This window comes from Oculina patagonica, chromosome 6 (genome assembly GCF_052425735.1).
Source record: "Oculina patagonica isolate OP01 chromosome 6, crgOcupat, whole genome shotgun sequence".
Classification (NCBI taxonomy): Eukaryota; Metazoa; Cnidaria; class Anthozoa; order Scleractinia; family Oculinidae; genus Oculina; species Oculina patagonica.
The window spans coordinates 23,104,601-23,127,836 of NC_135763.1; the positions used below are offsets into that span (position 1 = coordinate 23,104,601).

At 42.0% G+C, this 23,236-nt stretch overlaps 1 protein-coding gene and 2 pseudogenes across 1 annotated transcript in view; 2 read left to right on the top strand and 1 right to left on the bottom strand.

Moving 5' to 3' along the window:
- The window catches only part of LOC144657140 (steroid 17-alpha-hydroxylase/17,20 lyase-like), an 84,458-nt gene that overhangs the window by 14,712 nt on the left and 46,510 nt on the right, over window positions 1–23,236 (bottom strand). The gene's annotated exons all lie outside the window — the stretch shown is intronic.
- LOC144657943 (uncharacterized) lies at window positions 4,417–5,639 on the top strand (annotated as a pseudogene).
- On the top strand, window positions 14,015–16,088 carry LOC144657944 (uncharacterized; annotated as a pseudogene).

Consider the following 23,236-nt stretch of genomic DNA (forward strand, 5'->3'; position numbering starts at 1 on the left):
CCATTTGGACTGTGCAATGCACCAAGTACATTTGCCAGATTGATGGAACTTGTGTTGAAGGGCCTTCACTGGAAGATCTGCTTGATTTACCTTGATTATGTGATTGTTATGGGACGCACGTTTAAAGAAGAGTTAGAGCGGTTGAAACAGGTGTTTGAGCGACTAGCGTGTGCAGGACTTAAGCTTAAGCCGAAGAAGTGTTTCCTCTTTCAGAAACGGGTATCATACCTTGGACATGTGGTCACAGAAGAAGGCATTACTGCAGACCCTGGAAAGGTGGAACAAGTTCGTACATGGCCCATTCCAGAGAACAGCACAGAGGTCAAAAGTTTCCTTGGACTCGCCTCGTATTACCGCCGGTTCATCCCTAATTTCGCAGCCGTAGCTCATCCACTGCATAAGCTAACAGAAGCTAAGACAGAGTTTGTTTGGACAGGGCAATGTCAGCTGGCCTTCGACAGCCTAAAAGGTTTACTTACGTCCTGTAGAGTCCTGGCCTATCCGACCAGAGAGGGGAAGTTTGTGTTAGACACCGACGCATCGGACCATGGAATTGGTGCAGTGTTATCACAGCTTCAGGACGGGGTGGAGAAACCTATTGCGTTTGCGAGCCGGACATTGTCTAAGTCTGAAAGGAACTATTGTGTGACTCGTCGTGAGCTATTGGCAATTGTTGAGTTTGTAAAGCAACATCGGCATTACTTACAGGGTGCAAGATTCTGCGTAAGAACTGACCATGCCCCTTTGCGTTCCGTCATTAGGGCAAAAGACCCTGAAGGACAACTGGCACGTTGGATTGAATTCTTAGGTACTTTTGACTTTGAGATCCAATATCGATCAGGACAGCAACACCAGAATGCTGATGCGCTCTCCCGTCGACCTTGTGATGACCGTTGTAAGTGGTGTGTAGGATGGAAGTCACAGAAGCAAGTGACTTTTGTTCATGTGGGTGTCCAGACTGAGGTGCATGCCCCAAACCAGGACAATGAACAACCTGCAAACTGTGAAGGTCCTGTTGGTGATCGTTGTGGGACTGTAAAGTTAGAACCAACGTGGACTTCCACCTTTTTGAGGGAGCAGCAGGAAGCAGATTCTGATCTCAAGGTCATTATTGGATGGAAGAAAGCCAGTGAAAGGAAACCATTGTGGGAGGATGTGTCACCTCAGAGTCGTGCGGTAAAGGCCTTGTGGGCACAATGGGACAGGCTGCTCTTCAGAAATGGCGTACTTTGTCGAAAATGGGAAAGTGACGCAGGAGATCAGACGACTGACCAGGTTGTTCTTCCGGAGAGTCTCCGACAGACTGCTTTCGAAGCTCATCATAGTCACACGACAGCTAGCCATCACGGTGTGCGGAAGACCATAGGTGCTCTTCAGTCTCGTTATTATTGGCCAGGACTTACATCAGCAGTTCACTCACTGGTTACCAGGTGCCATGTCTGTGCTTCAAAGAAAACATGGGGAAAGAAACGTCGTGCTCCGTTGAAACAGTACGTGGTGGGAGCTCCCATGGAACGAATTGCGATTGACATTCTTGGCCCACTGCCAGAAACTCCACGGAAGAACAAGTTCATACTGGTGGTTAGTGATTATTTCACTAAATGGACTGAAAGCTACCCAATACCAAACCAGGAGGCCACTACTGTTGCTGAGAAGTTAGTGGACGAGTTCATTTGTCGCTTCGGTGTACCCCGTCAACTTCATAGCGACCAAGGGACTAACTTTGAATCGAAGGTGTTTGCTGAAATTTGCAAGCTGTTAGACATTGAGAAGACTCGCACCACTCCACTGCATCCCCAATCTGATGGGCAGGTGGAACGTTTTAACCGGACTCTTGTTGAAATGCTGCGTGGAAAGATTAACGAGGACCAAAAGGACTGGGATCTTCAGCTTCCAGCTTGCATGATGGCATATCGAGGTGCTGTACACGAGTCGACAGGGGTTTCGCCTAATCTGTTAATGCTGGGTCGGGAACTGGAAGTTCCCTTGGATGCCATAACAGAGGCACCTCCTGATGCCTCGCCGCTCAAGATGGACTATGCCCAGGCTGTTCAAAAGAGGTTGGCCAGTGCACATGATTTGGCTAGGCGACATTTGAACAAGGCAGCCATGCGCTAGAAGAGGAACTATGACAAACGACTTGCTGGAAGACCATTCAGTACTGGTGATTCTGTTTGGCTGCACAATGTGAAGAGAAAGAGAGGGAGAAACCCTAAACTTGACTGTCCTTGGGAGGGACCTTACCTGGTGATATCAGTGCTATCAGATGTTGTTTACCGAATCCAGAAGAGTAAGAAGGCAAAGCCAAAGGTTGTTCACTCAGACCGATTAAAGCCTTACCTTGGGCCTCCACTGGAGGGATGGATTACAGAAAGGCAGACAGAGTTATCGAATCAGCGAGAGGAGAGTAAAGAGGCATCGGATGTTGATTCTCCGGTTTTTGTCGAAGATAGACAGTCAGCTCCAGTTAGTAATGGAGAGGGAGTTGAGCTTGTTGAAACGGAGTCGACGTTGGGAGGAGAGGAAACTGGTGCTACTCTGAGACCTGAGAATGATGATGCTACCCCGAGACTTCAGAGTGATTGCAATGGGGGTGATAACCGTGACCAGCCTGATGATGTGAGGGAACCTGAACCTCAAGTGGAATTGCCAATGGCTAGTGCAGATAACAGTTATCCAGAGAGTTTCATTTGTCAAACCGTGGAGCCAACTGGACAAGTTGTACCTGAGGCAGATTCTAGTGCTCGTGGAAGACCCTCAAGACAGCGGAAGCCACCAAATTGGTACGGGACTTGGGTGGCTGGTTAACTGATTTTTCCAGTGATGACTAAGAACTGATAGACTTTATGGAACAGATAAAGCAAATTGACAAGTTCAGGTGTTTTAATGTTTGCCTGAGAACTGTGGACATTTGTCATGTTCATGAACAGTCGTTAGAGACTTCTAGTTTGTTGTGTTACATTCAAATTGCTTCAGAACACTCGGAAGTGACTTTCATAGTGGACACGCACTGCGACAGTGCTCATAAAGGGGGGAGTGGTGTAATGTTAGGCTAGCGCCTTAGGGTACCCCCCTAGAGAACTATTTAGTCACGTGACTCGTTGATGGTGCAATACCATGTGCTCAGTTGTAGATTCGAGTTGTTGTGATTAAACAAAGTTATAACGCTGAGTTTATCGGAGAATTTATGGCGTTACAATATTGGTCCAACTATAATTATAATGCCGAGGGAATAGTTGAGCACGCCCTGAACTCTGCCGAAGGAGGGGAATTCTATATCCCACACGAGGAAGAGGTCCATGAAACTGCTGAAAGCAAGGGCCTGGGATGGCACACCATCTCTTAACAAATGTCTCAACATTCCACCACTACAAAACCAATTATGCAGTGTGTTGATTCAAGGGATTTCAATCCAGTTGCCATCGCTGGTAATATCAAAATCCGACTGGGGAAAAGAGATGCTCTCAGGTTCCACTGGTTGAAGAACATGGAAACTAAGGAAGTTGAGAAACTCTGCTTGACAAGGGCACTGTTTGGTTTGGGTCCCTCGCAGTCTTGTTGGGAGGGGCCATTAAGCAACATTTGGATACCTGGAGCCTAAAGCAGCCTGAAATAGTACGCTCAGAAGAATTAGATGAAAAGAAAATTATTTAAGGATTTTTTTCCTGAAAAGTGTGTTAAGGGTATTACATTGCGGTCTAAGGGAAATGTAGTTTTTTACCACTTTTTATCTATAAAATATTGGCAAAGTAGAATTTTTTGCCTCGCCTTTGCTGATAACCGCGTCCAAAACCACCTTTATGGAATTTTTTACGATTTTTTACGCAATTACCCTTTCTGGGATATATTTCAGTGAACAAATCATGAAGTGCTCTTTTCTTCAAGCCTTCATAATGTGAGTACATGCTTTTTTTGCTCCGTTATTTTTGCTATTTGGCACCCTTAAAACACTAGGCAAAAGCAATCTTAGGGCCTATCCGCAGTAGCAGACAAAATCAGAATTGTCTGTGACAAAACTATTGGACAAATTTTGTTGTGACAACTTTTTGTCTGACAACTGGTATCCACCACTCAAACTACTGATGCTTTACAACAATCAAATCTGACAGCTCTTGCGCGTCCTTGCTTTGTAGTCGGCCTTGTTTTTCGGCTTCCAAGTAAAATGAAGAAAACCTATCAGTAACCTTTGTTTAAGTATTAATTGTAAAAGTATTAATTGGTCAGCCAGCCACACTGATGCTATCCTTGGCTAGCCTACGGGCGGATCACTACCAGGCCTGTGTGATCAAAACAACAGCAGAGATCCTAGGCTTGCCCACAGTCAAGCAGTTATACCAGTCGTACATCGATGTTCTCAACGTATTGTGCCAAAGGTTCTGTAACAAACCTCAGGATTGCACCGATACAGTGCACAACATGGTAGAGGAGATTCAGATTAATGTTATCCCATTGGCAGGGGCTTTTTCAGACGAAGGCACCAAAGCAAACGATGTCCCAAAGGGAGATCCGATTCCTCCCATAGTTCTACAAGATAGTAACACTGACAGTACTAACGTAATTGAAGGTACATAGGTAGCAGACGACAGATCTGCAGAAGTAGCGCATTCCAATGACGCTTCGACGTCAAACACCATCCAGATTACAGCTGATGACACACCAGCACATGGCAACTCAAAGGGGAAGAAAAAACAATCGCATGATAGCTCGCCGGAAGACTCCGACGGCAATGAGCCTGCAACGTTGAACATCATCAAAAAGCTGAAGAAAAGTGACAGCTCGAATGCAAGGAAGAAGCAAGCCAAACAACCAAAACGAGTGCACTACCGAGTGAGGAAGTGCCCGGTGTGTGCAGCGAAAGTGGTACACATGAGACGACATATACTCCTCATTTACTCGCCAGTTCCAGCAGCGTGCTAAAAACAATTTGCCTTTTTCATATTCAAGGCCAAGCACTAATGGTTTTATAAACCCGGAATTAGGTACATTGTACGGTCCAAGTACATCAGCATTTGACCATCAATCCCCTTCTCCGAGTTCTGAGAGTTCTCATTCCAGCCAAAGTCCTTGCCCCACACAAGCTTGCGAAGAAGCCAGCATTCAATCAGAGAAATCTCTCGTTCAAGCAAAGGAGAAATGGCACGTACTCTTTGAGAAATATAAAGCCATCTGTGACAACAACTCCAAAACTTGACGGGGACGAGAAACATTTTGAGTTCTATGAAATTATTGACAAATTCATGGGATGTTTTGATAAAGTTAGACCCAAATATGTGAGGGAAACAAACACTGGCAATGCAGATGACCATTGCTCCAGCCCTGCAACTATATTTGAGACGAATGCAAACCCAGACTTGGAAAACGTGGATCAACAAGGAGCAACAACAGTTATGCCAGCAGCAAGTAAGAAAGGAAGACGACGGAACAAAGAAAAGGAAAAGGAAGAGAGGTACTGCAGAGGGTGAAAGTGAGCTCATAAAATTACTTAAAGGTCAACAAGACGCCATAACTAGAGCGGAGGAAAAGAAGAGAGGGTAATGGAAGCCATGTTCAAATTCCAAGCGGAGTCAGAGGAACGGCACAAGCAACTCCTTGTTTCGGTTCTCGGGAAGATTGGAGTTATTTTAACTTCTAAAAAATGAGTTGGATATATTCAACAACGCTATAGTTGGGGATGAAAACTGTTATTGTTGTTAGACATAAAAGGAAATTGACACAGTGACAAAAGTATTGCTCGCTGGCAGCCGTTTATTGCCAGTTTCGTAACAGTTCTTTTGCACACAAATTTTACTTTCTAATATAGCTATATACTGTTAAACATGTGATACACTGCAAAACAAAACTGATAGGTCTACTGAGTTTCTGTCCTTTTTCCACATCAATGACATTTTTGTCCGTTAGCATTTTTTTTATCAGACATGTCTTGTGAATATTTAATTAAATAAGATTTATTAAACTGGAACACTTTTGCTTAGTATTGGATATTTTATCTCGTAAACGCTTAGTAAATAAGTTTTCTTTTAAAGATTGGCTATATGCAGGCTACCAGGTAGTGAAAGCAATGAATTGTGTTAAGAAAGCACAAGCACAGTCTTCACCTTCTAATCCTTTGCTGTACGAAACGCTGAATTAGTACAGCAGCAGAGGATTGTTGGTAGAGGATAAGGAGCAGGGACACATCACTGGCTACCTCTCTTGAATTATTCATATCGATATATCATTGAATTATGTGCCAAATTAGTCACGAGAAAAAGATTGACCTCGGTAAATTATTTTATGTGTGGCCAGAAAGACCTCGGTAATACAAACTCCTTGATGATTTTTCATGGTCTTGTTCACCTCGGGAATGCCATTTATCTTAGTATGTGTAACCACAACTGTCTTCTACTACATTTATTCAAAATCTGTGTTTGTTGATTTATGATGGCGGAGGCCGGTGCTTTCTTCTCAGATAATGAGGATAACGAAAATGGGGTCAACAATGATGGCATTGATGCGGCAATCATGACAGCTTCGGGACGGACAAAGTGTGTAATTCATTACATATTTATGTGCATATTTATGAGCGTAACGACTGGCGTAGTATTCATGAAAACCGGATTTCGAAGCCGACTCGAAACTGACTCGATTGCTCAGAAGCGATATATAAGTCTGAATAGAGCTGAAGCTTTCTAGTTTCGAAAAAAGTTGACTGATACAAGTTTGGAAGAATGAGGAAACGGCATTCCCACGTTGGTTATGACGGCGAAAGAATACAACGAACCGCTCATAACGGCTTGAAAGGTTTTGTTTGTTTCACGGGCCGACAAAGCTTCGACATAGCTAGCATGATTTCACCAGGTTTAAACTTCCACTTCTACAAGTTTACGAAGACGTTAAAAACAGCAAAATCTCTATAGTTAATAAAACAATTCACGATTTAGATTGAATCGACGTGCCAGTTTATAATAATATGCTTGCAATAATAATATGCTTGCAACAGAAGTGACATTCATATTAGAGTCATGTCTGATAATAATACTACTTCTGTTTCTTATATCAATGCCATGGGAGGGGGGTCATTAGTCATTACAGTGGAACCCCGATATAACGATATGCCAAGGGGGCAGTAAAATTATATTGTTATATTGAGGAATCGTTATATCGGGGTTCCATCCCATACATTTTACTTTTGCCGGGACATAACATATTCATTGTTATATGGGGAATATCGTTATATCGAAGATCGTTATATCGGGGTTCCACTGTACAATGCAACTCCCTTACTCAGAAGATTTGGAATTGGAACATTGTTATAAACATTTGGTTATCAGCAGCCCATATTCCAGGATCTAGCAATGTTGATGCTGATCAACTCTCTCAAGATTTAAAATTAGACCTTGAATGGACGTATACAAAACATGGACCCGGGTCCATGGACCACCCCTGTGGACCCGGTCCATGGACCACCTTGTGGACCCGGTCCATGGACCACCCCTGTGGACCACCCCTAATTTTCGAAAGAAAATCAAAATGAAAATACTTATTTGAACTTTCAGAAGCGATATAGTCATTTTACAAATCCCTTCACACGCAAAAACACACCAAACTCAAAACAGCTAAAATATAAATTATTCCCAGACAACAGCCAGACAAGATGCGTCTCAATTACACGTGGGTCACAAATCTGTTCGCTTAAAAAAGCCAAAAATTCTGAACTTTAGTTTGATATATGAAAGAAACTTGAATTAAACTTTGCTCAGAATTAAATTTCACTTAAGATAAAGGCAAGAAATGCATTCCAAAGCGCCAAGATATTTTGAATTTTGAAGTCATGCAAATCTGCATGCGTAACTAGTCACTTTCAACACGCGTCAAAATATTTCAACAAGGTTTGTACGTGTTTATTAAAGACAACACGGCAAGCTTATCTCGGCTTATTGCACTCGACAAACGTCCAATTAACTGTTTCAACCTTTGCTTTCCTTTTCCTAAGAATTATGATGGATTCCATCGATTAGAAGAGAGCTATTTTCATGTTTAAACTTACATTTTCTTTGGTTTATTGATATTCTGTTGGGTGATCACGGAAATGTAAGTTCTTTGGTTGTCCGGCGGTTTTTTCTCGGGCAACTAGGCCTTAAGATTTCTTAAAAACTTTTTGCCCGAACGAACTTTTAGTCGTATCGGACGACCGGACAACCGCTAATTTCGAGCACTGGGCTAAGCTAGGCTAACTGGAGTGGCCAATCGGAGTGGAAGGCATGGAAGGTGCTCTCCGGTTTATAGCCTGAATAGCACTACGGTTAGCCTAACTAGGACTCCGGTTAATAGTCTGTTTACGGTTAGCTGGTAAAGGTTTTGCTTGTTTCTGTGATTTTGTCTTGTTGTCTTTGTCACTCGTTTCAGCTGTTTCAGCAGTTTCGTTTTGGTGGTTTAGCTTGTTTTGGTCATTTTGTTTAAGTAGTTTCATTTCGTTGTTTTGTGTTGTAGTACCTGCCTTCAATTCATACCCTGGGTGTTTACCATTTACAAAAAAATTCCGGAAATTCCGGGTGGGATGTAAATGGAACACGACTTTTCGGTTCGTTCCACTGGAAAATTCCCGAAATAAACGGACAACCTGAAAAGGTAGTCCCGTTTTCCCGGTGGAAACTTCCCAATGGAAATTCATGTTCCATTTACAGATTTCTCGTCTTTCTCACTAGTCCCAAGCCTTTTTCACAGCCGGGTCTCACGTTTCCTCAACTAAAATGGCGGGTCAGTCTTATGTAAGTTCTTCATAGGTGCGTTTTCAGGGTTTAATCGAGTGCTCTACTCAAGTATTTGCATCAGATCTACAAAATATACTGCATCACGATAAATGGTAGGTGAAATTTGTGCCTAAGTCAAGCTTTCTTTGGGCAGAGCAAGTATATTAAATTCATCGATCGAATATGCTGACAAAGCGTTACTATTGTGGCACAGGTAGCGTCTCATGAAAGTTGTAGCCGCTGCAAGGATACTAATTTCCCCCATCATCTTTTGAATTTATCAGACTTTCCTCGTAACTACGAACTTTATGATTTCATGCATCATCACTTGAGTATAAACATCTTTCGCGGACGATCCCGAAGCGAGCAACAGAAACCGAACAGAGAGGAGCCTGTGGACGAATGAGACCCGTCTAAATGGAACGCACTCTTCCCAACGGAAATTCCCAACGGAAATTTTCCGAAATTTCTTGTAAATGGTAAACACCCCTGTCTCCATTCTACACTTTGATTTTCTTTCGAAAATTGGGGGTGGTCCACAGGGGTGGTCCATGGACCAGGTCCACAAGGTGGTCCATGGACCGGGTCCACGGGGGTGGTCCATGGACCCGGGTCCATGTTTTGTATACGTCCACCTTGAATGGATGCCTTGCTCTGTTTGGGCAACCAGACATAGATCTTTTTGTTAGTAGGCTTAATGCACAAGTGGAGACCTATGTCTTGTGGAAATCGCATCCAATGGCAAAGTTTGTGGATGCTTTCACTGTTGACTGGTCATAGTTTTTCTTTTACGCATTTCCCCCCTTTTTGTCTTATTTCCAGGTGTGTGCAAAAAATAATTTAAGACCGGGCAACAGGAATTATGATAATCCTGAAGTGGACAACTCAGCCATACTTTACAGTTGTGCTGGGCCTTCTGATAGACACACCAAACGTTCTGAGGGATTCTGCTCAGAATCTGGTTCATCCAACTCTGGCCGGTCCCCCGTCCACTACATCACCGACTGGAGTTACTGGTATGCAAATTATCAGGCAGTCCTTGCAAAAATCAGAGTTTTTGCCAGACTGTCGAGATCATCATGCTTCCCTGGAGATAGCACTCACAAACAATACAACGTGTATATCAACAAGTGGTTACAATTTTGTAGTGAAAGATCACATGATCCCTTGCGTCCTGCTGTGAGGCCCATGTTATTGTTCCTGCATGGTCTCTTCGAGAAAGGCTCAAGTTATTCGGCTCTGAATACAGCTCGTTCAGCAGTTTGTATTGAATAGCAGTGGTGATCTGGACCACACACTAGTAGGGAAGCATTTTCTTTTGTGCAGATATTTTAAAAAGGTGTTTAATAAGCTCAAGCCTGTCCCAAAGTAAAATAACATTTGGTCTGTGGACACTGTTCTTGATTACCTGAGTTAATATTGGCTCTTGATTACCTGAGTTAATATTGGCCTTTGATTAAGATTACTTCGAAGGAACTCACCTTGAAATTCGTCATGTTAATTGCATTGACTACAGGTCAAAGGTGTCAGACTTTGACATTTTTGGACATGTGAGAGAATTACATGCAGAGGAATGGAGAATGCTTTAATTTTGCCTTAAGAGATCATGTTAAGCAGCACAGACCTGGGAAGGTTTTTGGGAATATCCGTCTGTTCAAGTATCCTGTCAAGGAACTGTGTGTGTGTATGAAACATTAGATTATTACCTTAAAGCTACTGAGAATTTGGGAATCAAATGGCAGGACAGAGTTCCCAACACCAATGTTCTTCAACGAGCCGACATGCCGAGCATCCCTACACTACTCATCCAAAGACGCCTACGTTGGCTTGGTCATGTTCACCGTATAGAACCCGATCGCTTGCCAAGACAAGTCCTCTACGGGGAACTGTGGGAGGGCGCCCGACGATGGGCCGAGCACTCCTTCGCTTTAAGGATGTTTGCAAGCATGACCTGCGTCTCGCTGATCTCAATCCAAATACCTGGGAGGTCCTCGCGCAAGACCGAGACGCCTGGCGTCACGGTGTGAAGGAGGGGGCACTCAGGGCCGAGACAAAGGCCAGGGCCGAGGCGACAATCAAGCGGGCGGCAAGAAAGGAACGACAAGTATCAGTTCGAGAGGCCACCAACTACATCTGTACCAGCTGCAACAAAGACTGCCACTCAAGAATCGGGCTTTTGAGTCACTCAAGAGCCTGTCGACACTGATGCGCTGACCATCGCTTCTCCGAGACGAGGATGCCAATGATGACTGAGAATTTGAGAAATTCAACTACATTGCTTGTGTCAAACATCAAACCATATAGGTCAGTAACCTCGTCCACTATTGGGCGCTGGATCAAAACCATGTTAGGCCAGGCAGGCATTGATACAGAGCAGTTTTCTTGATCAAATTGGGCAATCACAAGGATCAACCATCACAAATCACAAAGCATGGAGAATGTGAAAAATGTGCAGTCGATAGAGGTGAGTCAAACAGTGAATTCTAAGCAGTTGACATTGAAAAATAAGAGGTTTATGATTAAAAAAAAATAACCACCCATTTGAAAAGTTTGGCAGCTTTGATAGACAGTGAAAGTGTGGTGATAAAACTTGCATCAATCCAATTACGAATGACTTGAGGTTATGCAAACAAAAAACTGAGGAATTAAACATTAAATAGTTATGGTGATCATGTCCAAGATAGAACACGATAAACTATACTTGAATAGTATGATGTGGTTTACCTGAGTAAACAAAGCATTAGATGAACAGTGGTTCATTTAGAGAATCATGTGAGGGAAGAAGCGTCAGTATTGAGTTCAATAGTGAAAGGGATCGAATTGCAGTTAAAGTGAAAGCAGCAGAGGCTCAAGCACACAATAGAAAGCAAAAGGAAATTGCAAAGGAAAAATTGCAAGAGATCAAAGGGCAAGCACAGCTCCAAGGAAATTGAAATTTATGGAGGAAGAAGGGGCAGTGGGATTGATGTTGACCCGTGAAACCCTTCACTGAGATAGGTTAGGAGTGCAAACTCTCACCAGACTTGTTCAAAGGGCTAGAGCTATTACCTGCAAACTGTATGCTTCTAAAGATATCAGTGCAGTTTAGACTGATTTAGTTGTCTGAAACAGGCTTTTGAACAAGTTGCGTCACTACAAGTTGGAGCAGTTTTTTCAAGAATATTGATATAGTACTTTATACTCGAAGTTGGATTAAGGTTTCATATTGTAACTAGGTCGTTGTTATTCTCGTGTATCGCGGACTGGGATGTAGTGTAACTTTCAGGGGCCAGAACTCCCCGTATTTCATTAAATCCATGTACTTTTGTATCAGCCATGTTGTGCTGTCTTGTTTTTGTTTCTCCTCAATGAATTCAACCTCTAAACTAACTGACATTTGTGCCAGGACTCGGATGGAGGAGAGGGGGGGAAAATGGACATTATGGAAGGAGAGATCAATACCATACGAAGAGCAACACTCAACAATCATATTGGACAACTGGAGCAAAAACGCCAAAAGCTGTCACAATTGGACACGGAGTTCACCGCCCTTATTGACAAACTGGATGATCTTCAGCAGGAAATTCTAGAATCCGAAGAACTTCAAAGCACAATCGTAGAAGAAATTTGCCGAGGGAAAGCATTCCACAACTCCTAAAAGCAAACCGTGCCGTCACCCAATGGAAATGCTATAATACCAATGCAACCGCCACAATCTGCCGACTAAGGAAACAATTTTCAACCGCCACAATCTGCCGACTCAGAAAACAATTTTCTATTTCAAGGAGCACAACTGGACATGTCCTTGGTGAGTACAGGTTCAAATTCAAGTGAATTTCAAAATATTAGCCCCTTCCAAAACTCACCCTGACAACCTTTGATGGAACCCCTCTTTACTGGCAATCATTCTGATTTTCGTACCGAGCGGCAGTGCCATTAGTTCTAGTTTAAGTGACATTCAGGAGTTTAACTATTTGAGGGCTCCTTTGCATAGGGATGCTTCGAGATCTATTGCTGGGAAGTATCGAGCTGTTACAAGAACAATTTGGTCAATGCCACCGAATTGCTGACACCCATATGGAAGCAATGATTAACTTACCACACCCAGCCACTCAGTTGGCTAGCCTTCAGCGTTACTTTGACACATTGGTAACCCATATATGTGGCTTTCGGGAAGTCTCAAAACTCGCCTTGCCCGGCTTCACAAAGAGAATCTCACGCTGGAAAATTCTGCGTTTGTGCCATGCCCCCAGTGCTTCTCTTGATGGCCAAGCTGATGAAAATACAAATTCATCTGCGTCTGTTGAAAAAAACAATAAGACCACACAACGAAGACCACACGAGTCTGCTACAGGTACATCTAATAGCAATTCTATTGATTATGATAAGCTTGAGTTGCCACAGTTCATAGTGGGTTTTCTAGCCATGATCAAACCCTATGATACGGCCAAGAAATCCGCCATGCTGGATTATCTTGAGTTGTTGATGCTGAAGGCATCAAGTTACTCCTCGTTGAGTGTGCAAGCTTTCCATTCGCATATCGCAAGACAAATTGAGTTACGGCGCCTGGAAAGGACGAGCTCCAACCAGATCCGGGATAAGGCAGTAACATTTTTTAAACATTCTTCCCACACAATGACAAGGCCAGCATGGTTTCCTTTCCCCATCAAGCTTCATCATTTCAACAGCGTACACTAGTCAAATCTGAAGCAGATAAATCCTGTCGTCAGTAGAACTATTATTGTTTGTGTTCGTGTGACAAATCAAGCCCAGAAGCCTTCAATACCCACCACAAGTGCCGTGTCTGCACCAAAGATCACCCTATGTTGCAGTGCCCAAAAACAAGAAACCCTACCCATCCTCAAATTCGGCATAACTACAAGATCTTAATCTTCACACAGCTCACAACGTTTCAGTTATGGACAGTTTTGCAATTGATCTGCCAGTAACTGATTTGCCAGAGAACATAAACTTACTTGAGCTAATACTCGGAACCAATGATTAATTACTGTCCGATTATCTCCAGAAACACACTAGTGAAAATTTCCGCTAACAGGTCCCTGTTTTATCAACTTTGCCCAAATTCACCTGGAACCCATGAAAGACCTGAAGATCTTTACCAAAGGTTGTTGGCCTTTGTGGAGGATATATTGCTCAAAGTTACCAGCTTATCCCACCTAGGCTTTTATAGATTGTGCTAGCATAATTTTTAGCATAATTTGAGCAAACTGGCATAATTTTTCCCAATTAGCACTGCTAGCATAATTCGCATATTTTGATAATTATCGGATCATTTTTGATCCTATAATTTGATCATTTTTGATTTCAATTCCCAAGCACTTGCTGACATTATTCGATATTTAATGTTTTAGAACAATTAGTAGCATTTGCAGTTCACTGATCCCGGGGACTGGGGTGCACCGGAACCGGAGGTCACATTGTAAACCATGTCGGTCCCAGTACTTCTCATTAGGCAAGGCTACAAAATGGCGTCGGCCATGCCAGTCTTGCCAGATCTGAACGAAAACTTACAACGTTCTCAGAGAAGTGATGGGCCAGAACCAGCGGCAATTGCCAGAGACCGTTCCCTGCAAAAGACAAAAGGAAAGTACAACAGGAGAGGAACAAGTGACACAAAGAATGTCTCTTTACACGATCGCATTACTCAGTTTCCTGATCAGTACCTGATCGTCAGAGGAACGAAAATTTTCTGTGATGCTTGCAAGGAGATTGTATCGTCAAAGAAGAGCGTCCTTAAATCCCATTGTACATCACAGAAACACACAAGATCGAAAGAAAAGCTTAAGAAATCAAAGTTAAAAGAACAAACTAGAGCCGAGGCACTCAGTCGAGAGAAAACCCGCCAAGACAGCACACTACCTTTAGCTGAGCAAGCATACAGACAAGAAGTAGTGGAGGAATTTCTGAAGGCAGGGATTCCGATCAGCAAAATCGACAAGCTGCGTTCTCTGCTAGAGAAAAATGGCCATTGCCTTACCAGTAGCTCTAATCTTGGGCATTATATTACCCTTATTTTCAAGCAAGAAGTGGAGAGGATAAAGAAGGAACTGTCTTTACCAGGACAAGCAGATATGACAAGAGACGTGTCGGTGATATTCGACGGGAGTACCAGACAAGGTGAGGCCATTGCAATAATCGTTCGTTTTATTGACGACGAATGGGTGATAACGCAGCGTTTAATAAGGATTGATGTTTGCTCGAAGTCAGTGAATGCTGATGAGCTAGCTAGAGTCCTGAACGAGGCCCTGTGTCTCGAATTTGGAATTAGAGCTAACTCTCTTCTAGCAGCTATGAGGGATGGGGCCAGTGTAAATCAAGCGGCGCTGAACAGAATACAATTTATCTTTCCAAAGTTGTTGAACGTTGTGTGTTTTTCCCACACGCTCGATAATGTGGGCAGCCATCTGATAATTCCAACTCTTCAGGAGTTTGGAAACCTGTGGATCCGATTGTTTCACAGCTACAAAGCAAAACTGGCATGGAAAGATCTAACAGGCCGAAAGCCAAAATCCTATAGCGAAACTCGCTGGTGGTCAAAATGGGAGGTTTACAAGCAGCTACTGGAGCAGTTTGGGGACATTCCGAAATTTCTTCAGGAGGCCGCAGCAGAGAAAGTCGCCCAAACATTCTGCCGCAACTACAAAACTTACTATCAGATCCTGAGTCCCTTGTCAACCTCAAGCTGGAGCTTGCCGTGACCATTGATGTTGGGGAGCATTTTGTCAAGGCTATGTACTTCTTAGAAGGAGATGGTCCCCTTGTGTTTTCATGCTATGAAAAGCTGAAGGCCGTTGCTGAGGCTTGTCAGGCGCCGCACTTTCCAAATGTGCGTGCAGTGGTAGCTGCAATTACCAATGAAGATCCGAATCAGAGCGCAGCAGCCTTGGAACAGAGAGCCAAGGCTTGTGTACAGCCAGCGATTCAGTGGTTTTTACGGAAGTTCAATGTGGATCTTTACGATGCAGTTACGGCCTTCAAAGCTGCAAGAGTGATGTGCCCCGTAACCGTTGGCTGGTTGAGGCCAACAAGAGCTAGCGTAGAAGCCCTCAGGATTTTTCCATTCCTCGACAATGACAGACAATCGACGGTCTTGTCAGAGAGCTGCCACAGTACATCGCTGCTACTGAGGATGTGGCTATTGAATGCGAGGGGAAAAAAGTTGAGTGGTGGAAGGTACACGAAGAGAGGCTTCCTAATTGGTCTTCTGCAGTCAAGAAAGTCTTACTTGTTCAACCTTCGTCGGCTGCCGCAGAAAGAGTTTTTAGCCTGCTTTTGGCGTCTTTCCATGAGCAGCAAGACAATGCACTTTCTGACTACTTGCAAACAAGTGTAATGCTGCAATATAACAATCGCAGATAAGCTACACGAGAGTATAGACTAGTACTAGTGTGCATGTAAACCTGAACCACATGTTTATTTGAATTTCATTGTGATATTCGTTCCATTTCTTTCTTGTAGACCAACGGCTTCTAATAAAAATTTATTTTTTGGACTTATTTGCAATTTTTTCAAAGAGCATAATTTTAAAAAAAGTGGCATAATTTGGAAAAACGAGCACAATTTTAGCATAATTTGGCCAGAAAAAGAGCAGTGCTACCAGCATAATATGCTACTTTTACTAGCACAATCTATAAATGCCTAATCCCACCACGGCGACCTGATAACGGAGGATGAGGAGCTAACCCCATTGTTACAAAATTTTGTTGTTTTCACATAGTTGAAGCTCATCCACCCAAAGAACTCGGTGAAACCCTACACCAAGAACTAGATGAAACAATTCAACCAGTCCAGAGGCTGCCGATACAGATACCTGAAACCCCATGCAAACCTCTGAAAGAACATCTAGCGGAGCTTGAGCCGCAAGTAGTGATTGAGAAAGTTCTAAAAGCAACTAACTGGGTGAATGCCAAAGAAGTTAACAAGAAAAGTAGTAGAAAGGTACCACTGAACAACGCCTTAAAGCAATGACCTTTCCTTATCCCTTCCAGACCTAGCTAATACAAAGGTGTTCACTAAGATGGACTGCTAAAATGGCTACCGGCAGGTAAAGCTGGACCAAGATTCATCAATTCTAACCACCTTCAAGATCCTTTTGGTCGCTGCAAGTAGACCAGAATGCTTTTGGAATTTTTTCCCCAGGAAAACTTTTCTAACGTTACTTAGACCAAGCATGTTGCAAGATGTTTGCAGTAAGCACACCTTAACATGGTCTGCTTAAGCCGTATGTGACAAAGCGCTTACTTAGCGCTACTCCCACCACCAAAAGCCCCAATATGAGACCTAAACCAAAGAAGAACAGGCTGAAAGCAAAAGCTAAAGAAAATGTCACTCTAAAAGATGTATATAATCTTATCAAACAGATGAAACTAGAGAAAATTGAGAAGAAGAAACAAAAAAGGCCAAGGATATAATGGAAACCGAGCTGAACGAAAGTTTTCAGTTCGTGGAGGCAAATTTAAGATCCAAGCTAGAAACGGTCAACATTCTAAAGCAAGCGCACAACAGTCTTGAGCAGTGCACTAACAAAAAAATGTACAAAGGAAACGAAAAAGAAAGTCCAGAAAGTTTAGCTCTCCAGGTATTTAACGACCAATTACCTCTTGAACTAAAAGAAAAAGACATAGCAGAGCTAAAAGGAAGAAGACTTCATGGACTAGACATAGATGTTGTTGAAGCAATAACTGGTATGTACATGCTATAAGCTGCAGGGAATATAAAGACTCTGGCTGCTCTCAGTTGGCCTCACTTTGCAATGCTATCACCACAACTTGCATAGTCATTACAAATCTCTTAAGGTGGCAATATTGAGATCTGTTAAAATACAGTGAAGTTTTTTTTACGTATCCACCCTAAAGACAACCTAAAGTGGTCACTGAAGAAAGGTGGTCTCTTTAAAGAGGTTGGCCAACAGGGTGATAATTATTTACAAAAAAAAAAAAAGCGCTAAAATTATTTACAACTGTACTTGTATAAAAAACATATTGTAACCTTTAAGTGCAAGATTTTGTTTTAAGGAGATGTTTGGAAGCTTGGGACACCATGTAAAAGTGCATTTTGTAATTATTTAACTTGTACTTATTCAAACTCTTACTAATTCATATGTGCTATCAGCTTATAACAATTCTGTCTTGTTCTTCAATTTCAGATTTTTCCATGATTGCCAAACTAACTAAAGAGCCAGTTGTTAAAAAACCAAAAGAGGGAGAGGAGCAGAAACAATTAAGAGGGCGTATTTCTTAGAAACACCCACTCAATTTCGCGTAAAAAATAATTTTGCCTGAAACTCTGTCAACTGAAAGACTTTACCGAGGTAAGAACTAAAACAGATTTGGTTTGATTTGAAATGATATTCTGGCCGCGTTAGAAGCCATAAAATATTTTACCTTGTCAGCCCCCGTCACAACGTCTCAAAAATTGAAAAATAGGCACTTTTCGTAACACTGTAAAATATTTCTTTCGCATCATCTAGCCGCAAATTTTATATCAACTTGCTCATAAACCTTTTTAGTTTTCCAAGAAAGTCACAATTTCCCTCTCAATTCTCCTGAAAAGGCAAAATGGAGCGTAATATGACCACTACTAATCGCCTTCGAGCGAAGACTGTAAATTGGCTTCGATTTAGAGGCTATTTTTTAAATTTTGGGACCAACCTAATACTTCTAGCCTATACAGCCGACTAGAGTAGTCGTTATTCTGCAAATATGTGCAAAATCCCATGTACGTTTTCAATATTTCAAAAGTTGTGACCGTTTTTATCAGCACATGTACCAGCATTTTCGATTTTTTCGCCTATATTGAAATCGAACTCTCTCAAGCAGATTTTGACACACATGCAGCCTACCTGCTTCTCATCTCGGTTTATGTCCAACGTTATACGGTTAACAATCCCCAGATTGCTAAATCCTATAATAACTCCAGCAAATTGGTAGGTATTGCCTTCAAAACTTGAGTACCACGGCATCTATCGAGTCCCTTGTTGGCGAGCGAAAGCCTGAATCCAAGGCTACATTTCGCACTAAATAGCCCATTGAACACCGTTTCAGAGCCGTTTTTCTTCAAGAATCAGTCAAAAGACACTCCGAGACTGGTATTCAGAGAACATAGCCGCGATTTGAGGTCTGTATTCCGAAGAAACATCACCATTTACAGCGTACATCTCGACAATATCGATACTGTGTGATGCTGCTTCCGCAGAGGTCCGCATAAATGGGGAGACCGCTGATCGCTTGTGCCAACAAGGCAATGTCACTATAATTTTTTTAAATCAAAATTTGGAAAGCATGCGCAATTTCGAGTTTTAAATAAATCAATCCTATACAAACAGGATGGGTCCTAAGCAAACCGAGGAGCAACTTTAGAATTTCGCAGAAGGTTAAAGAATACCTTACGGCACGGTTTACACTAGGAGAAAGAACTTGGCGAAAGGCGGACCCTTCCCCATAGGCGTACAGGCCGGGGGGGCAGGGAGGGGGGGGGCTGCAGCCCCCCTCAAATTTTGGGCAACTCAGATTTTTTGGGCAGCAAGAGAAATTTGGGCAAAGCCAGTTTTTAAAGAAGTTTTTTTTTTCGAAGAGATAGATGTTTTCTATTTTAAGGGGATCATTTGTTGATATACATGTTTGTATTTTTTTTTACTGTTGGGCACTGTACTGCAAATATCTGTCACAGTTAAACACCTGATATAGAAAGCTTCTCTGCGTTACTAAATTTTATAAAATCGACGGAGACATTCTGGAAGCCGAGCCGAAAATGTGCGCGAGTTTTCGTCGTGTGCGCGGATATGGCTACATGTCTGTTTCAGAAATGCAAGAGAATGATCTATTTGATAAGTTTTCAGAGTTTCCTTACGTTCTTCATATCCGTGAGTGATACCTGCTACATCGTGTTCTGCAGAACGATCATTCAGTGCGTTGCGCTGATTGAAAACTTATCTCCGCAGCATGTGATGGGGCGACAACGTGTCAGTATGGCCAATTAAGTGTTTCTCGTCCCCGCCCGCTTCATTTTTTGGGGCCGCCTCTCTTTTTTATTTTTGGAAAAGTTAGAACGAACAAAAACCAACAATGTTTACTTTCACTTTGTACGGAGTAAGACATGGCTTTTGTCTGCGTTTAATACAAACTAAGGCCCAAAACTTTAAATCCTTGTTACACTAGGTCCGTACTGGATAGGTCAATTACCTTGCAGGATTTTCGCTTCTGGCCTGGAGAATTTGACGATGGAGGAAAAAAAATTAGTGTCAACAATAGGTGTTTAAAACGCTAGAGCGATTGACACTTAAATCAAGTTTACTACTTTTACATCAATATTCACATATTCGAACAACACAGGTATGGAATGCAACAAAATAATAAATAATTAAAAATTAAAAAAATGCGCCCGGCCGCTCTCTTTTTTTATAGAAATCGGAACGAGAAACATTTGTTTTTTTTTTACTTGGCCTAAATTTTTACTTGCCATCGCACTTATTAGCATTTAATGGGCATGTTCCAACTCTGTAGTCAACAATGACATGGATTGTATGGTCTTCGGCCGTCGAAATGGTAGAGACAGCTATTTCTTTTAACGTGCTGTATGAGCTCATATGATAGATTCTTATATAAGAATTTTTCACTTCATTTGAAAGCCTATGTTAGTGCTTCGTATAAACCTCGTCTCTTCTCGACTGTTTCGTAAAAAGTTGGGTATGCAACTTGCGGGAAGGCAAGGACCAGGAGTATCAGGGTGTGGTCGGAATGTCACCCGATGACGAGGAAGATATCCAATGCCTCCAGGAAAATTCCGACAGACAAGTTCTGGTAGACGAGGTTAATAGAGAAATCAACGTCTCGCATCCCATCTGCTACGACACGTATGACCTCTGTGAACGTTACCACAGCAACACGCTTCAAAAATTCAATGTGGTCATGCTGAAAGCCATCTGTAGCCACTTTGAGATTCATGTAAAATCAAAAGAAAAAAAGCAACTTCTGATAGACAAGGGGACGGATATGATTCGTGAATGTAAATGTGCTTCTGACTAAACCATGTTAAACATCCCGTAAGAGTAACAGACAGTCGTTGAGTAGTCTTGGCTCCATGCCTTGACATAGCTGTGCTTTTATTACGTTAAGTCCTCTCATCCCTCTCATCAAAAGGCAGGCAGGCTAAGAATACTACATCCTATAAGTGGTTTTCACTGTCACGCCGCCAAAATAAAACCAAAACTATTAAGTAAAAAAAAATATATTACAGGTTGTAGAAAACTGCTATATAAACTACCGTTACTTGTCCAAGTCTCAGATCTGTACATTATTCTGTACTCTAGTTATCCGTCAAATTGTTTCACGCAAATTTGAAGAGCACAGACATGTGATCTGGCATTAAATTCTGCTACAAATCCGATCACCCTCACGAAAAAGTAAACATTCAAACTAAACTCTTCCCGCAAAACCTCAACGCTCAAGTGTTCAGGGTATTAAAAATGGCAAGATGAGGATTTTTTTAAGAAAACGTGACAGCCTTCTGGCGGCCATCTTAGGTCTTGTGTGGAGTGAACTCCGAAATTCCGTCCGCGGTTCGATCCCTGGCCAGGGTTGCTGTATTGTGTTCTTTAGCAAGTCATTTTCTCTCATAGCGCCTCTACCCACCCGGGTGTATAAATGGTTACCGGCGAAATAATTCTGGGGTGGGACTGCCATGGACTAGCGTTCCATCTAGGAGGGAGTAGAAAAATTCTTAGCCGCTTAATGCTATCGAAACCGGGATAAGCTGTGACAGTATGGGCCGTTTGGCTCGAGGCTTCGCTTTTAAAATATATTTATTTATAGGATTGATTTATTTAAAACTCGAAATTGCGCATGCTTTCATGCTTTCCAAATTTTGATTTAAAAAAATTATAGTGACATTGCCTTGTTGGCACAAGCGATCAGCGGTCTCCCCATTTATGCGGACCTCTGCGGAAGCAGCATCACAGTATCGATATTGTCGAGATGTACGCTGTAAATGGTGATGTTTCTTCGGAATAGAGACCTCAAATCGCGGCTGTGTTCTCTGAATACCAGTCTCGGAGTATCTTTTGACTGATTCTTGAAGAAAAACGGCTCTGAAACGGTGTTCAATGGGCTATTTAGTGCAAAATGTAGCCTTGGATTCAGGCTTTCGCTCGCCAACAAGGGACTCGATAGATGCCGTGGTGCTCAAGTTTTGAAGGCAATACCTACCAATTTGCTGGAGTTATTATGGGATTTAGCAATCTGGGGATTGTTAACCGTATAACGTTGGACATAAACCGAGATGAGAAGCAGGTAGGCTGCATGTGTGTCAAAATCTGCTCGAGAGAGTTCGATTTCAATATTGGCGAAAAAATCGAAAATGCTGGTACATGTGCTGATAAAAACGGTCACAACTTTTGAAATATTGAAAACGTACATGGGATTTTGCACATATTTGCAGATTAACGACTACTCTAGTCGGCTGTATAGGCTAGAAGTATTAGGTTGGTCCCAAAATTTAAAAAATAGCCTCTAAATCGAAGCCAATTTACAGTCTTCGCTCGAAGGCGATTAGTAGTGGTCATATTACGCACCATTTTGCCTTTTCAGGAGAATTGAGACGCAAATTGTGACTTTCTTGGAAAACTAGAAAGGTTTATGAGCAAGTTGATATAAAATTTGCGGCTAGATGATGCGAAAGAAATATTTTACAGTGTTACGAAAAGTGCCTATTTTTCAATTTTCGAGACGTTGTGACGGGGGCTGACAAGGTAAAATATTTTATGGCTTCTAACGCGGCCAGAATATCATTTCAAATCAAACCAAATCTGTTTTAGTTCTTACCTCGGTAAAGTCTTTCAGTTGACAGAGTTTCAGGCAAAATTATTTTTACGCGAAATTGTGTGGGTGTTTCTAAGAAAGACGCCCTCTTAAAAGCTTCCCCTGTGTCTCGCAGTCAAGCCATGCGGACAAAATGAAACAGCTTGATTTCCCTGCAACGTAAAAAGGTATCAATAACAATCCTTTGTTTAACATTTGAGTTCTATACTGCTTTTTAGTAACAAATGCACAACTTAACAAGCGTTTTCTCATTATGAGGCATGTCATTAACATAAATTTAATACAGAATTAAGACTAAAACGATCATGCTTTTTGCATAAGCTATTGTCTTTGCTTTGGTAAAAAATGGCAGAAAATACACTTGAAACCTCTGTGAATTTTAATCTCCACATCACTTAATTAAATATTATTTTCTATTTCAGGCTATAAAGCAACAGAATAGAACCGCTGAAGAATTAAGAGAGACCTCCTCTGACTCTGATTAAAAATGACAAACTGTGATTAGTCATTTGCACTCCCTTCTAAATATTTTGTAAAACATCGTACCTGACATTTCATTACTTTGTTATTGTTGTATAAAGTTCAAAATCAGCCAAAGCATTTTTTTCTTTGCTTTTTAATTTGGAACAAATGCATCCTGTAATTTTTTATCTCCTTTGACTTTGATGTATAGTAGATTTTTTATATAGTTGC